Source organism: Leuciscus leuciscus, assembly GCF_965113295.1.
Source record: "Leuciscus leuciscus genome assembly, chromosome: 21".
Lineage (NCBI taxonomy): Eukaryota > Metazoa > Chordata > Actinopteri > Cypriniformes > Leuciscidae > Leuciscus > Leuciscus leuciscus.
The window spans coordinates 27,833,333-27,845,277 of NC_138745.1; the positions used below are offsets into that span (position 1 = coordinate 27,833,333).

General features: G+C 36.7%; 1 protein-coding gene across 7 annotated transcripts in view; it reads left to right on the top strand.

The window, feature by feature from the left end:
- Positions 1–11,945, top strand: part of rbfox3a (RNA binding fox-1 homolog 3a) — a gene marked incomplete at its 3' end in the record, with an annotated part of 409,261 nt that overhangs the window by 244,333 nt on the left and 152,983 nt on the right. The gene's annotated exons all lie outside the window — the stretch shown is intronic.

Sequence of the window (11,945 nt, forward strand, 5' to 3'; positions counted from 1 at the left end):
TCTAGTCACTTTATTTCTTCTGCTGTCTGTGCACTCATGCAGAATTAGCTTATTTGTCAGCGGGTTGCGCCTCAGAGCCCCGGTGCACATCTCCAAATCCATTTCCAGAAGCGAAGCACAAAGGACGTTGTCCTTATGTCATGACGACAAATTTGCTGAGCTTCCTCGATCCGAATGCAATGCAGGAAAATGGTCCCATCGCTCCGGCGGGAGTCTATGGAGCACTAATGAATGGGCTTCTGGCTGCGAGGATGTTCTCATTGCACCTTTTTTTATTATTATGATTATTACTATTGAGTGTATGCTACATTTTTCCCTTCTTCCTCTGAACCAGAGGTGCTCTGTAAACATGACTCATACACTCGGCTCCTGCAAGAGAGAGATGATTTCTCTTACAAATGTATATATCTGGAGAACTACTTTTCCTTGTGTGAAGAAACACGCTTTTCTGGCTCTGATTTTGACCAGAGGCGCTTCTCAAAAATGCTAACTTTAGTAAGTCGAATTTTTTCCCGTTCTTAGGGGCCGATCGCACAGGACGCAATACTGGATTCAAAAACAGCTAGATGCAGTGCAGCAGAAAGGAACAAAGCGCATAGGGTCTTGAGAATTTTTTTTTAATGATTTTTATTTTTTTTTGTAGCGCTCTGGTGCAAAACCAGTTTATTTGTTTTTTGCATTAGCTAGTTTTCTCTTTTAAAGAATTTATCATTTTAATGTAGTCATTACTTCAAATTCATTTTAATATTACTTAAATGGCACCTAATTTTAGTTGACAAAAATAGCATTTTTGTTAATGCAAAATTCAACAAATTATTCAAACATTTTATATATTAGGACTTTAACATTTATCAGCATGTTTTAACAGTTACAAATTTGGGGTCGGTAGCAAAAAAAGTATTTTATGCTCACCAAGGCTGCATTGATTTGATCAAAAATACCATTAATACCAACAATTAATTTGTTTTTAAATGCTACTAAATTACTAAATATAATTCATTCCTGTGATGGCAAAGCTGAATTTTCAGCATCATTACTCCAGTCTTCAGTGTCACATGACCCTTTGGAAATTATTCTAATATGCAGATTTGGTGCTCAAGAATCTTTTCTCGCTATTTTTGATGTTGAAAACATTTGTTCTGTCACTTTTGAACAATATAATGCATTCTTCCTGAAAGTATTAATCTTTCTTAAAAATCTTACTGACCCCAAACTTTTGAATGGCAGTCAATGGGGTCCATCAACTGTTTGGTTACCGACATTCTTCAAAATATCTTCTTTTGTGTTCAGCAAAAGAAAGAAATTCATACAGATTTGGAACAACTTGAGGGCGAGGAAATGATGACAGAATTTTCATTTTGAAGTGAACTATTATTTCTTTAAGTTATTAAGTTTGGACTGGCAGAAATTACTGGAAGTTAGAAATTAGAAGTTTCTCCCTTATTTTTTTGTTCAGTCATTCATGGAGACTGCCATTGTTTTATTATCATTTTTATTAATGCTTGTCTATTATTTTGGAATCATCTGTTTTGTATTAACCCCTTAGTTTCACGTAAACACAAAAATGAACTTTTGGTTTGTTACAATACTTGTCTTTTGCTGTCTAGGGTGTTATGTTTTATCTTGCTGTTCTTTTGTTTTTCTCAATTTTTTTTTATTTTATTTAATTTTTTTAAGTTTGACTACACAAGACAACATACTGAAAGTTGTCTGTTTAATGCTTCTAGATTCACAATCTAGAGCAGACATTACGCAAGAAGTTGTCCTGTACAAACCACCCCTTCCTTCACATATTTACATCATGGAAAGTTATTTTAAAACATAGAAAAACTGTAAAGTCTCCATAGCCTATTAGTCCTAAACCACATTCATATGTACCAGTGTTGCACGATTGTCTTTTACAGTAGTTTTCTGTTTCACAAATGAATTGTATCATTTTTATGTTATTTTCACCTGTTGAGTGCCTATACGCTGATGTATTTCCTTGTCATTTGACTTTGTTTCCTCCTTCTATATGTCAGAAGCTGGATGTGGGGCTTCCTCAGCAGGTGTTGTTTTTTAATTGAATCCAAAATCTCTGTGGAGGCCATCCTCCTCCTCTCCTCCTCAAAGCAACAACAATAGCTAGTTACAGGGTAATGAATGGCTAAATCACGCCTGCTTTGTTTACTCATTTGTGACTGTCACACTGTTCTCTGTTCATGGATTCCTGGAACTTTAGGCTCATGCTTCCCAAAGGTTCCACATCTGAAAAGCCACACAGTGTGAGCTGAAAAATGACTCTGCAAATGAGTTTTTCTTTTTTGTTTTTCTGCATTCAAAGGGACTGCTAAAAAAAAAAGATAAAGCACCCCAAAAAAATCCATACGGTTTCATCTGGGCAAGCATATACGCATGAATTTCAGCCCTCACCTGTTCCTAGTGACAACAAACAACTCCATCCCCACTAGTATTAGCGCAGAGCAGATGTACTAATGAACAGCTCAGCGCCATTGGAGGAGGTGGTACCGCACACATTTTACAGAGAGAAAACCATAAAGAGCAGGCTTATAGGCTAGCAGAGTCCTGACTTTTTTGTGACCTCATTTATGCTGAGAAATACACCCTGTAGTCACTACACAATTTGGAAAGAACACAAATTGCCTGATTTATTTATTTATTTATTTTTACACATTATAGTCATTTATTTATTTATTATTTATCAGAATTTTTCCATTTTTGTATTACCCCTTTTTTGAACTTCTGTCCTCAAATCTATTGAAATAACCACTTTTCATGCACATAATAATTTCATTTTTTTCCCCTCATTTCTGTCTTTTTTAAAAAAATTTTATACTTGTGACCCTATTTATACCGGGGGGAATGCACATTGTAGTGATTAATATGTTGGAATGAATACGAATTGCATTTTAAGTATTTTCCCATCTTTGTCCTTTTTTTTTTTTTTACTTTCTAAATGAGAAGCTTTCAAGACCCCATTTCTATTTGAGATGATAATGTAGTTACAACATTTTTATTTTGGAAAGAATTTTACTTTTTTTGTCCATTTTTTTTTTTTTTGTACTGAGAAATACACACTCTACATTAATGATTATAACGTTATGGTTAATTGGTTGCCTCAATATTTATTTATTTATTTTATGCTCAAATAATAGAACATCACATGAGTTTGAGTCCTAGGGAAACGCATTACCTGATAAAATGTAAGTCACTTAAAACTATTTTTTTTTTTAAAAAGCATCTGCCAAACGCCTACACTAACATTCAAAAGTCAGCATGTTAGAATGATTTCTGAAGGATCATGTGACACTGAAGACTGGAGTAATGATGCTGAAAATTCAGCTTTATCACCACAAGAATAAATTACACTTGAAAAAAAAAACGGTTATTTTAAATTGTAATAATATTTCACAATCTTACAGTTTTTACTGTATTTCTGATCGAACAAATGTAGCCTTGGTGAGCAGCAAAGAGACTTCTTTCAGAAACATCAAGACAACTTTCCGACCCCAAACTTTTCCCTGGTAGTGTAAATGTAAATGTAAGGAGGTCAGTCGATGTCTTAACATGTCTGTGAAGTCATTGACCGACTGGACAGTTTGGGACAGGCCCGCTGTGACCCGTTGTGGTGAGTCCTGGCCTGCTTGATTAATTAGTGTAGTAATGGGAATATATAGAAAGGTGAGGAGAGCATTACTCCCTCCTGAACACACACTCAATACCTTTACCCATCTATTGAAGAGAAGGAAGGTTGTCTAAAGGAAATGAGGCCTGCATACAGAGCGACTGCTTCTTTTCTTCAGTCTATGTTTAATGTCAGTCTGCGCGCACACCAGCTGTGCGCAATAAGCAACGTTGTTATGAATGCTCTAAATACTTGCTGATGGAACTCTATTAGAATCCCCCTGTTTATTTGGCGGCTCTGAAGCCGGAGAAGTCTTGTTATGAAACTCGTAGATAGATAATCCAACCTCGTGATAGTCTAACCCACAGGGTGGTCATTAATAATAATCTATGGGATCTTATCTCACTTAATAATGCAATTAGTGGCTAAATGCATCGACTTGAGCTGTAATGTTTAGGGTCCGCAGTTCAGGGCAGGTGTTCCATCATCCCTTAATGTTCTGACAATTTACTGTCCGTGAATGCGATTCACAACAGCGATCCTCTGGATGTAAACGATAAGCGTGATTTGTTTGCTGAAGGGCGACGCGTCACGGAAATGTGGATTCTTCTTGTTTTCTTGTCATGTTTATTGATTACATTTTATAATATGAACATATTGTGCAAAACACTCCCAGGCTATTCCCCTAATAAATTCCCCTGACCAAGGTCGTGCATTGTGGGCAGATCATGAGGTATAGATCAGCATGGCCGTTCTATTTGATGTGTTTCTCTGACTTGTTATCTCTCTAAGCATCTGTTTCTTGTTACAAAGCAATGGCATAGTATCTGAAATGGAGACAGAGTTCCTAACCAGCCAGTTATGAGCATCAGAGGTTATTATTGATTACCTGTCTACTTTGTTATCCGGAGCCCTTTGTTTCCTCAAACTCCCCTGTTCCGTGGCACTGTGGCATTACAGCGGGTCAGAACTCTCTCATGAGCCGTTCTGTTATCATACAGTAGATATTTATTGTCTCACATACACATACAGTAACACTACCTTAATGTGACATTGATTTCACAGAGCATGTTGGCTGTTTCAGTTCCACTTGGCTCCTTAAAGGAGCAGTTCACCTTGAAATTCTGTCATCGTTTACAGTACTTTCTTTCTTCAGTCTATTCAATATAATGATTGTGAATGAGAACTTGAGCTGTTAGATAAAAAAATGACTAAAAAACACCATAGATGTATCATAAAAGTTGTCAACATGACTCCTGCGCTATATTTCAAGTCTTCTGAAGTCATAAGATTGCTATGTAAGGGATAATGTAGCGCGAGGCGGTTGAATACAACCCCGAAAGGCTGATCTCGCGGAGGGGTCTTGAATCAGCCTGAAGGGGTTTGTATTCGCTATAACAACTGCCTCGCTCTACATTATCCCGCTTATTACATGGCTACCTACCAAATATACCAATAATTTGACACAAAATATTGATTTAAAAAGGAGTTTATTGATTTAAAAACGATTGTATTGCTTCCGCTAAAGAAAATAGTCCGTTCCGTCTCTACGGTTAGAATCCTGCGTCCATAGCAACGCTCTGTTTTTCATGGCAACGGTGTGTTATACTTAACAACGGTCTGTTATCAAGAAATAACAGACCGCATTCTACATTAGAATTCAACCAAGCCATGTAATAATGTGTGATAATCAGACCAAATTTTTATTATTCATTAATAAATTATGACATACACCCTATTGCTACTTGGCATGTACGTAAAAGAGTTTGAGATGTACGGATGTCCAATTCTTTAATGAATCATCATTTCAATGATTTATTTAAACCAGTTCACAAAACAAGACTGATTCATTCACAGAAGTTCAACTCACTGATTCAGTGATCCGGTCACAACATTTAACCTCTTGGAGTGGAACTTTTGGTCTGTTCATCACACAAAATTGGCATATGGTTTCAGATGACTTGGAATATAGCGTACAGACAACTTTTATAATGCTCTTATAGTATTTTTTAGGCTTTTTAAAACTTGTCCTCCCCTGCTCAGACTTTAGGTATTTCACAGAAAAAAAAAAAATGCCTTCAAGTTTAGAGAGACATGAGGATGAGTAAATATTGATGAAATCTGCATTTTTGAGTGAACTATCCTAAAAGCAGGTTCACTAGAGGGTGCATTGCAGTGTTTGTGAGAGTTTTCAAACTCAGTCATGGTAACTTAAACACGTCGTGTTTCTGGATGCTGCTCTACATCAAAACCTTCTGCGTGTGATTCAATATAGCAAAACATATGGGGCCAATGGGTTTTATGAACCCCCGCCAAGATGAGAGAGACTGATCGAAGATTCCCCCCCCTCCAGCCGCTCCCTCTGCACGACCCTGAGCGGAAATGGCTTTAATCTGCGTTGTCGTGAAAAATGAGGGATGAGGGAGAGAAGAAAGAGAAAACAAACTTGTTATTCCGGCCTTTCCCTATTACTGATGTCTCGGCCTGGCATTGTCAGACAGGCAGGTGGCACATTATGCCAGTGGAGGAGAAGTTCCTGCTGGCAGAGCAGGCAGGCAGAAAGAGAAAGACTGAGGGAGAGGGAGAGAACAAGAGTGAGGCGGTGGAAAAACAAGAGCTGAAAAGAGAATGATGGAGTGCGTTTGAATGGTCAGGTAGTTAATGCTTTATGAGATTGGGCCGAGGAGGTGGTGGAATGCAGTGTGAGCAGTATTACGCCACATAAATCTGGAGGCCTGCTTTCCCTGCCTGCGTTTGCACTTAATTACCTGAGCCCTGTGCATACCTATAGCTCTTCCCTAATGGCCAGCTCTCATAGCCCTTCTCATGCCACAGGCCACAGAGGCCATTTGCACACTTGTGTATGTGCTGTGTGGCGAGGCAACATGCTCCATAAACCAGTTGATTTAGAAACAGTCCTGATATAACTTTTATACCTCACAAATGTATAATTATTTCTCATAATTGTATCTTTATATTTCACTAATGCATAATTTCTGCCTTGTATTTGACTTTACGTCTCACAAATGTACGTTCACTTCTCATTATTGTGACTTTAAATCTCACAAATGCCTATTTAGTTTGCATAATTATGACTATATCTCACAAAACTGTATTTACTCATAATTGTAACTTTATATTGCACACATTCATGTTTATTTCTCATATCTATAACTTTAAATCTGACAAATCTATATTATAATTGTGACTAACTCACTAATGCATTTTTATTTCTGATATTTTTTACTTTAAATCTCACAAGTGCATATTCATTTCTCATATTCATGGCTTTAACAATTGTATATTTATTTTTTCATAACTGTGACTTCAAATATCACAAATGTGTATTTATTTCTCATTTCTCAATTGTGACTACATCTCATAAATGCATTTTATCAAGTAATCGTGGCTTACAAATCTCACAATAGTGACTTTTTTGTTATTTTGAGTATCACTATGTCAGTAATGACACATTCAGTGGTGATTCCTGGATTTAATTCTCACATGAAATTATAATTATTGAATTCACTCCTTAAAGTGTCACTCAGTTTGAAATATGCACATGGCCATAACAGTTGGCATTGTTGAGTACACACCCCCCTCCCCCCAAAAAAGTTGTGGCAGTTGTAGCTATTTAAAATGTTATAGCATGAACGTTATAGTGATTACTTCACTTTACAATGGAACAGTCAGCAAATGTGTTTAAAAAAAAAACAAGGCTTGTATGCCTGTAATTAAAGGAAGTGCTCTACTCAGATCTCCCATAAGCTGTCTCGTCCAGGTCAAGTTTGTTTGGCCTCTCAGGCAGGCGAGATCAGAATTTCATGCATAAGATGCCTCCTGTCACGAGCCCTGCTTTTGAGCTGCCCGTTATGGATTTAACGATTTCCCTGGTGCACACAGTGGCATCAAACCCCAGGATCCGTGTAATGCTGCCATCTTGAACGTCTCCCATTGACCTTGGAGATTATTGCTGGACTAGGCAGCAGAAAAGTTATGCTATATCTTAGTCAGGAGCTGTCTTCTATCAATGAGATGCTGTGTTGGCCATCGATCGGTTCTATACCAGGACACAGTGCTTGATTGATGCTTGGCGAGTGGCTGGCTGGCCTGGAGGACAGCCTTGGGAGAAAACAGAGGCACTCTGCTTTTCCGAACCTAAGGGGTAATAGCTACAATGATGGAGTATGCATGGATACTCTTTGAGCTCCAAGACTCCCATTACCTCTTTTTATTTGGGTTATTAGGTTTTGATCTGTTTTGTTAAGGTATGGTAAGATCTTTTAACTTTAGGCTTTCTGAGGACGTGATAAACCGATGTGCTTTAGACTCTTCATAAATACCTCATCATAACTTTTTCAGAGATGGTAGGCATAAATTATACACTCCCTACAGTGACCTGTGTATCTCCTCATAAATATCTCACTACCTTTCCCTTCCAAACGGTTTGGTCCTTGATATATAATGTTATGAAACCAACTTACATCCTTTCTTGAGTGCTGTCAGAGTGTCAGTCAGTTGTGGCACCAAGTAATGAGTTGCATTATCAAGGTCTTCCAGAGGTCCTTGCCAAGACGCTTGTGCTAAATAAAACACACTTTCGAAGAATAGTGGGTCAGAGTTGGTGTTGTGCGTCATTCGTAACTGAATTGAGAATTCCAGTTCATTTCCTGAATTTAAACTGAGGTAGAAAAAAGGATCCATGCAGATTTGTAATTTAAATTGAAATGAATAGTTTGTTGTATGAGAACATGTAATATATCAAAAGAAAGAACAGACCCTCTGCTTTTAAGCAAAAGAAACCCCATGTTATTCTAGCTTCATGCATTCTTTTTCTCAACACTTGAATGTGGGTGTTTCATAAAAAAGCAACATTTTGAGCAAAAAGCTGAGAAAATCACGTTTTTGTCAAAGACTATTTAGAGATGGGATTCAGAACGATCATCAAAACAAAGATGGAGTAGGCTAGATCAAGTCCATCAACCCCTCCAAAGCTTCACAGTCCTATACCTCATCCTGGATCAACATTTCATTCGGTAACATTAGGCAATTTTGATTTATATGCCGTTTAATGTTGAGGATTGCATTGTTTTACATATGCATATGATTATGTAGGCTATTGCTTGTTTCTGCTTCTTCTTCACCTGTGTTTTGATCAGAAGATTCAGTACTTTTTCAGGAGATGCGTAATAGCGCCCCCTACCGTATAACAGTGAAAACACGGAAAGCCAGAAATTTCTGTCAATGGCAGGGAAAGAGTTCAAATCAGATATGGATTGATGGATGGTTGGATGATTTTGAATAGAAGTTGTTTATTTTCACCCACTGCTAATGTTTATGGGTTTCAATGTGTTTTTTTATTTTTTGGCAGATCACGTTGATGTGTTTGTTTAGAACTGCATCTGTGAGTTTTCTGGGCCTGAAACATCAAACACATTCACTGTCATTGGCTGATTTTAAGCCTGCATGAATTGTAGTGATTTTTGGATGAGATGTAACATTGAAATCCCTTTGTGATGCCAGTCAGGATGTGTCATAGTCATTTGACTATCAGCCTCCAGCTCTGGCACAATTTCCAAAAATATTAAAGATCTAAAGATCACTTCTTTTTATCTTTGTTCGTGTTTGTCTGTGTGTTGGTCCTGCCTGACCCAGGCCTTGTTAAGGGAATGCCTCCATGTGGTCAGTTCACAGGAGAACACAGGTTGTCAGTTCAGGCCCAATCAATCAGCTTTGATCTTTAATAGACCCTCTCCCCAAGCTCCTCAATTAGACCTCCTATGCTGGATTTTCCAATACAAGGTATCCTGAGGCTAGCAAAGGGATCACACTATTTGTGACTTACAACACAAGCACACACATACACGGTCACATTCACTCGCACACATTCAAAGGCACTTCCTCCATTAAGGACATCGAATGTGACTGGTTATATGTGTGCATTTATCATGTGTTAAAAATCAATGCATTGTAATGTATAGTGGTGGTTTTCAACTGGTGGCAGGTCGAATCTGGTGTGTGTCTAGAGAAATATACTGTATTATGACAAATATAGTTTATTTGTTTATATATTTGCACTACTGTTAAAAACGTAGGTCAGTGAGGTGTTTTTTTTTTATTATAAAAGAGTCCTAAAAAAGCTATTATGGGTTCCACAAAAAAATATTAAGCATTAATGACACTGTTTTCAAGTGTTTTAATAATATTTCACAATTTTAATGGTTTTTAAAGTGCCCCTATTATGCTTTTTCGAATATTACCTTTCATGCAATGTGTAATGTAGCTGTCTGTGAATGTAAACAATCTGCAAAGCTGTGAAGCCAAAATATGCACAATAAATAAAGTTACTGTCTCTCAAAAGAAAGGATCGACTATGAACCACCTAAAACGAGTCGTCAGGAATTTGAATCCCTCTTCCGTTACGGCTGCACGTCACTGGGTAACACGTTTGCCTAAGTTCTACATTGTCCGCCCGCAAACACCTTGACCTGCCCTCAATCACTGTAGCTGTGTGGTGTTGTCTAAATGTTGAGAAGACGATGTTCCCTTCTCTGCAAAAGAAAATTCTCTTTGTAAACACATCCAAAGGATGAGGATGTGAAGACTAAAATTTAAAATTCCTACAGCGATACAACTGTAGTACAACCTTTTGACCATTGCATCTCAAATCTCCATGAGGTCTAAATGGGATTTACAAAACACTTATCCATTAAAGATAGGGCAGTACCCACTTTATTTGGACCAACTTGCTCCTCAGAATCACAACTTGTAAGTATGATTAATTATTGATGTATATATTTTCTACCGGGTATTCACAATACGTGTTTTATATTGTGTAGCCCTCCGGCTAACCAGCTAACTCACGTTATTACGGTCTTACTAAAATACTTCACGAGCCTTTTGAGAATTATTGAAAAATGTGGGCATGTCCAATGTATATTATGAGAAAATGAAAGTGTTTTTTGACTTTTGATGCATGTAAACCAGTTGTAGAAGACCCCCAAAACAAAATTAGGAACCTTTAGAATAGCATAATAGAGGCATTTTAAATATCAAGTAAATGCAGCCTTGGTGAGCATAAGATACTTCTTTCAAAAACATGTTTAAAAATCTTGCCGGCCACATTGTGTAACCTGGTAGTGAATATACATTATTTCTTTCTCTTTTTTTTTTCCAATAAATATATCATCTTTATTTAAACAGGAATAGTTGTTATAGCAAAATAAGTCACTTTGTTATACTAATACTGATTGTCACACCATGGTAGTTAAAAACACATGACGAAGATGATATGATTCAAAAGTCTTTAATAAATAATCCACACAACATAACTCAGGAGAGAGCAGGTAAAGTAACAGTAGCCATACACTGACGAGCAGTGGCGTGTTATTTAGTTAGAATGCATAACACATCAAACGAAAATATGAGAAATTATGATAATATTACTAAATATTATTTACCAAAAAAAACTGAGAATCAAGAAGGTAATTATGAGGAATTCATGTTTAGTTTTGTTGAGGTTGTAAATTTGATGTACGTATTATATGCATGAAAGTGTTAGCTATCATGAAATCAGTAACACTTTACAATAAGGTTTCATTTGTTAAATGTGTTAACATGAATTAATAATGAGCTGCACTTCTACAGCATTGATTAATCTTAGTTAATATTCATTTCAGCATTTAGCCTACTAAAACATTATTAAAATCAAAAGTTGTATTTGTTAACATTAGTTAATGCACTGACTGTGACATAACATGAACAAACAATTAACAGTTCTATTATTTTTAACTAAGATTAACAAATACAGTAACAAAGGTGTTGCTCATGGTTAGTTCATGTTAGTTTAGTAAAGTGTTACTATGAAATCAAATATATAAATTCCTTACAATTTAGATTTGGACATGGATTTAAGATTACATTTCACTAGATGTATTTCCCCAAGCTAATAACACATGCTATATGGCCTTGGTTAAAAACGAATGAAATTGTCAGACTCAGAATGCGGCTGAAATCGAGTTATACTTTTATTAGTTAAGCATAACTCACATGCTTCCGCAACTTTTACAGTAGCATGGTAGGATAAATGTAACTTTTCTGTATTAGCTTAATGTTACCAGCTGGCTGCTCGTGTAGTTTGAAGACTCGCAAACTGCTGTGTAGCGCTGCCGAAACTCCGCCTACCGCTTCACCTCCGCCAAAAATGTTTTTAGATAATATATATATATATATTTGTATTATTATTGTTAGTGGCAATGGTGTATACGTGTATTGTTATTTATTATAATATTTATAATTATTATTATTTACATTTATCAGA